The sequence below is a fragment of the Mirounga angustirostris genome, unplaced genomic scaffold (genome assembly GCF_029215605.1).
Source record: "Mirounga angustirostris isolate CCGP_5_RB_7025 unplaced genomic scaffold, mMirAng1.0.hap1 SCAF_6, whole genome shotgun sequence".
NCBI lineage: Eukaryota > Metazoa > Chordata > Mammalia > Carnivora > Phocidae > Mirounga > Mirounga angustirostris.
In genome coordinates, this window is record NW_026991714.1 from 47217527 (window position 1) to 47223526 (window position 6000).

A 6000-nucleotide genomic window follows, 5' to 3' on the forward strand; every position below is an offset into this window, starting at 1 on the left:
CCCTGTTAGGTCTGACTACTTATTAGGGCCTCGGGTTCCTCCAGTAATCCAGGTCCCCAGGTGTCCGTGTTAGAGGGAACTCCAGCCATCTGACCCAACCTTGCCCAAGCAAGGCAGTCCAGATTCCTCCAGCCCTGCCTTCTGTGGGAATATACATGTTTATATATGTTACTCCTTGAAAACTTACATATACCAAGTCCCCCCGAGAGCTCCTTCCTGTGACCTGGTCTTGCCCAACTAGCCCTGTTCCAGGTCCCCTGGCTACCTTGACCTGTGAGGCCCACACATGCACAGTCAGCACCCTATCAGCTGTTGGGGCCCCCCATACCTGTGGGACTTAAGCCGGTCCCCAAACACCTATAGTCTACAGGGTAGAGAGAGTCCCCCCAAAAAAATACTTGAAGCTCCATCTTAAACTGTCAGTCCTCAATTGGTCTGCTGCCTCATGGAGTCCTGGACTTCTCTAGTAATCAAATCTCCCAGGCGTCTCTTATCAGGCAATACCCCGACTATTCCACCCAGCCCACCCTGGGAAGGCAGTCCAGGTTTCTCCAGACCTGCCTTTAGAAAAAATATGAGCATTTGTATAGGTTAAGGCAGATGCCAGATACTTCCAATAGCCTGCTTTTGTGACCTGGCCTCACAGGACACTTACTCTTTTCCAAATCCCTGGCTCCCCTGACCTGCTGGGAACTTGCATACGAAGTACATACTCTGTGGTCCATGCTCAACCATCTAAGTAGCCTCAAAGGTGGAGAGAGCCAACCATCCCCAAATCGCTGAGACACCCACTGAGATGGGCGTCACTTAGCCCCTATGTAAGACTTCATTCCTGCTGAGGTCCTGAGCTTCTGCAGCTATCAAGGCTCCCAGGTGTCTCTTAGTATACCCAGGCTTGAGTATACCCAGGCTAGCCCACCCCATCCAGCCCTGCAGGGCAGTCCTGCAGAAATATGTGCATTTGTGTAGGCTAGGGTTTGATATTAGGCAGAGGCCCTGTAACCCCAAAAGCCTGCTCCCATGACCTGGCCAATCCAGGCATTTGCCCGGCTCCAGATCCCTGGCTATCCTGACCTGAGAGGCCCATACTTGCGCAGTATACACCCCCAAAGCAAGCCCGGGGCAGCCTAGCCTTCCAAGCCTGTGAAACTCTGGTCAGACTCCTAGTACTGGTCAGATTCAGGGTTCCCAAGTGTCTCAAACAGAAGGATACCCTGTCCTGCTGGACTGCCCCTTTCTTGGCAAGGCAGCTGAAAAATCTCCAACTCTGCCTTGGGGTGGAGGGGGAGCGGGGCGGGGGAGGAATATGCGAATTTGTGTAGGTTAAGCCTTGGAATTAGGCAGATGCCAGGCGCCCCTACTACCCCCTTCCTCTGACTGGGAGTCTCCTAACACTTGAGCTGTTCCACGTCCCTGGCTATTCTGATGTGCACAGTACGTACTTTGAAAGCCCTCAGGCAGGTGCCCTTGGGCCCCCCCAGGCCTGTGGCGTTAGGCCCCATCCTCAACCAGTTGCATAGCCTAAAGTGTGGAGGGAGTCCACCCTGTGAAAATGGCTCTGAGACACCCACAAAAATGGATGATAATCAGGCCCCACATACTTACCGACTGCTATTACCTGGGGCTTTCACAGCAATCAAGGCTCCCAGCTGTCTCATATTGGAGAATACGCTGGCCAGCCTCCTGGATTCAGCCCTGGCAAGGGAGTCCCAATTACTCCAGCTGTCTTCAAAGGGAATATGCACGTTTGTGTAGGATAGGGTTTGGGATTAGGCAGATGCCTTGTAATACGAGAAGCCCACTTCCATGAGCTGGCACCCTGTTCCAGGTCTCTGGTTACCCTGACCTGGGAGGCCCACGCATGTGCAGTACATACCAGTAAGCCACATTGGGTGGACTAGGCTCTCCACCTGTGAGACTCCGACCAGATCCTAACCACCTGAATATTGCTATAAACTGACAGCTGCAAATGGGCCACAGGATTTACAGCCTACTGGAATCCTAGGCTTCCCTAGGAACAGGACTCCCACTTGTCTCCAAATGGAGGATACCCTGTCTGACAGCTGGACCCTTCCTTGGCAGGGCTGTTGAAAAACCTCCAGCTCTGCCTTCAGAGGGAATATTCCATAATGGGTGGGCAGGCTTTGCATAATAGGCTACCTCCTTTTACCCCTAATAGCCCTCTCCTGTGACCCAGCCTCACCCAACATTGCCTTGTTCCAGGTCCCTGGGTACCCTGACCTACGTAGCCCAGGCATGGGCAGTCACATCCCATTGCCCAGCCTTAGGCTGCAAGGGATATTTCAGGTTTCTTCAGGGGTGGACAGTTGCATCTTTCTGTCCTGTGTGCTGCAGGTAGTTGGGACCATCAGGAGCTCCACAGGCATGGAGGAACCCAGCTGCCTAAAGTTCTGCTGATGGGGTGCATACTATTCATAGGCAGGCTCCAGAGATCAGGGATCTGGAACTGGTCAAGTGTCTCAAGAGTGGGCTCTTGGAGGTCCATGGCATTTGCCTAATCCCAAGCCCTAACCTACACATATGCATATATTCCTCCTAAAAGCAGAGGTGTAGATAATGGATGGCTTTGACAAGACAGGCTGGGTAGGTGGGCCGAGGTATCCTTCAATAAGAGACACCTGGGAGCTTTGATTGCTGGAGAATTCTGGGACCCCATTAGGCAGCCTGTCCAAATGGGGACTGACTGTCATCAGATTAAAGCTGCCACCTCACAAACACTTTTGTGGGTTGTCTTCCTTTGCCCTGGACAGGAGCAGGTGGTTGGGGAATGGTGCAAACTCCACAGGCCTGGAGAGACCCAGGTGCCCAAGCCTTATTGATAGGATGCATAGTACACATGCTTGGGCCCCAGAGGTCAGGGAAGCCAGGAACTGGGAACTTAAGTGTCAGGAGACACCAAGTCTCAACAACAGGCTCTTGGGGGTCTTTGACATTTGTATAACTCCAAGCTGTAGCTCACAGAAATATGCACATTCTCCCTGAAGGCAAAGCTGAAGAACCTGGACTCCATGGCCAAATTGGTGAGAGTATCCTCCACTAAAAGGCACCTGGAGTCTGGGGCACTGATAAGCCCCAACCCCATCAGGCAGCCAGTCCAAATGGAGACTGAACTGACTCTTGATACTCTAAAGTAGCCACCTCAGAAAGATGGTTGGGGTGGGCTCCCTTCACACTGGAGGCAATATGGGTGGTGGTTGGGGACCAGTGTTCCACAGGCCTGGAGGCCCTCAGATGCCTCTGGCTGACTGAAGGATGCAAATTGCACAAGCATGAGCCACATAGGTCAGGATAACCAGGGAAATGGAACAGGGAGACGATGGCAGGAACTGGACTGCCTTGCAGTGGAGAATGTTCTGGAAGAAATCCTGGGTCCCCATCAGACAGCAAGTCCAAGTGGGGATTCACTGTCAGCTTTGCAGCTGCTGTCTCAGAAAATTTGCAAGGGGTGGGCTCTCTCCATCTGAAGGGTATGGATGTGGTTTCAGGTGATTTCAAATTCAGTAAGGCAATGAAAAACACATGCAAAAAAATTGTGAGGAAAGAGTAAAACATAATTATGTAATTCTAAAAAATTTTTACATATGCCACAAAAAAAGAGATATTAGAACCAAAACAGCAAATAATGTGTTTATATTAGGAGCACAAAACTGGAAAATGAAATATTAAAAAAATCCTTTATTAATATTGAAAAACAAAATATTGAAGCATAAATCTTACAAAATATTTTTAAGATCACTACACTAAGATTTGCAAAATATTACTGAGAAAAAAATTAAAAAGACATGTAAAGGAAGAACTCTATGATGTTCATTGATGGAAGACAATACAAGTAAGATGTCAATTCTCCCAAGTTAATTTATTCTTTGAACATGACCCACATAAAAGTCTCTTTTTTTGACCAAAAATAATTGACAACATGATTCAAATGCATTTGGAAATGGCCAAGGCTGTCCTGAAAAAGAACAAATTGGAAGATTTGTAATACCAGATTTCCAGATCTATATTAAGGATACTCTATTTATCATGTGGTAGTATAATGGTAGAAAAATTGATCAATGGAAGAAAAGGAGTCCAGAAATACACACCAACACCCAGATAACTTGTTTTATGCACTAATGTAATTCAATGAGGAGAGAAAATTTTTTCTTAAATATGGTGAAATAACTATTGGATTTTGGTATGACCAACAAAATGGAAACCCAGCCTCTTTCTCATACCAAGTAGATTAACTCAAACTCGATTGTGGGCCTAAATATAAATCATCTAAGAGAAAAGATAGTGTTATACCTTCAGTCATTCATGATAAAGCCAATATTTACTTAACAGATTTCAAATTATATTTCAGTAAAAAATTTCGAATCCATCAAAAAATATCACACACACATACACACACATACACAAGCCATAGACTGAGAGAAGACATTTGCACTACATATAGATAAAAGACTAATATGTATTCCACATAAAGCAGTTTCATAAACCAAGAGAAAAAAATAACCCAACTTAAAAATTGCAAAAAATCACCTAACAAACCTATGCACAAAGTGTTCAGTTCACCATTCATCAGTGAAACTCAGAAGAGAAATACATTAAATATCACTATACATTCAGAGAATGGCTAATGTCTGAAAGCCTGGGTGCATTTGCTAAGAATAGAATATTAAAAGGATTCAGAATTTGAATAAATAAAAAATGATTGATAATTATATGTGCATAAAATTCAAAAACTTCTGCCTCAAAAAATTAACGTGGACTCAAATGTCTAATAATAACATGGAAATATGTCTAATTTATATCACAGAAATGTAAAATGAAAAGTGATAATCTCATTATTTCTAAACAAAGGAAAAATAATAGCAAAAGGGACTAGTCTCTTAATCAGAAAATTGAGAAAAAAACCCAAAACAAATGTCCCTTAAATATCTAAATGCAAATAAACACATTCAAAATAATAAAATGCACATTAAAGTTATACAGAGGTCCATTTATTATCTACTAAACAGAAAAGATAGTCAAAAGGTTGACAATATTCTCAGTTGACAAGGCCAAGAAAAAGTAGGCTCTCTAGAACATTACAGGATACCATACAACATCCCTGTGAAAAATAATATGAAATACCTAAGAAATTATCTCATGATCCATTAATTGCACTTTGAGCAGCATATCCTGACAATATGTCCACAAAGTGTATTCATCATATTATTTGTTATCTGTAATAGTAAAAATATCAGAATGGTCTGAGTGAGATACATTCTAAAATGAAAATAACAAGGGACAGATAAATGTGTAAAATAATCTCTATAAAAAAGAGATTAATAGGGCACCTAGGTGGCTTAGTCAGTTAAGTGACCAATTCTTGAGTTCAGCTCAGGTCATGATCTAAGTGTTGTGAGATGGAGCCCCGCGTTGGGCCCCACGATGAGCATGGAGCCTGCTTAAGATTTTCTCTCTCTCTCTCTCTCTGCCCTTTGACATCTATTTGTGTGCTCTCTCTCCTTCTCCAAAGAACAAAGAAAGAAGAAAGGAAGAAAGGAAGAAAGGAAGGAAGAAAGGAAGGAAGGAAGGAAGGAAGAAAAAGAAAAAGAAAGAAGAAAGAAAGAAGGAAAGAAAGAAGAAAGAAAGAAAGAAAGAAAGAAAGAAAGAAAGAAAGAAAGAAAGAAAGAAAGAAAGAAAGAAGAAAAGAAAGAAAGAAAGAAAGAAAGAAAGAAAGAAAGAAAGAAAGAAAGAAGAAAGAAAGAAAGAAAGAAAGAAAGAAAGAAAGAAAAAGAAGAAAGAAAAAGAAAGAAAGGAAAGAAAAAGAAAGAAAGGAAAGAAAAAAAAGAAAAGAAAGATTAGTCTTTCTTTTCTGACGGTGGGTAGGATGTCAGAAACTAATAAAATTATAACCTTATTCAATGAGGGAACAGATATGAGAGAAGGAAGACTACTCTGCATAAAGACCCTCCTCATATCACTCTGCCTTATAAAACACGTAGATGT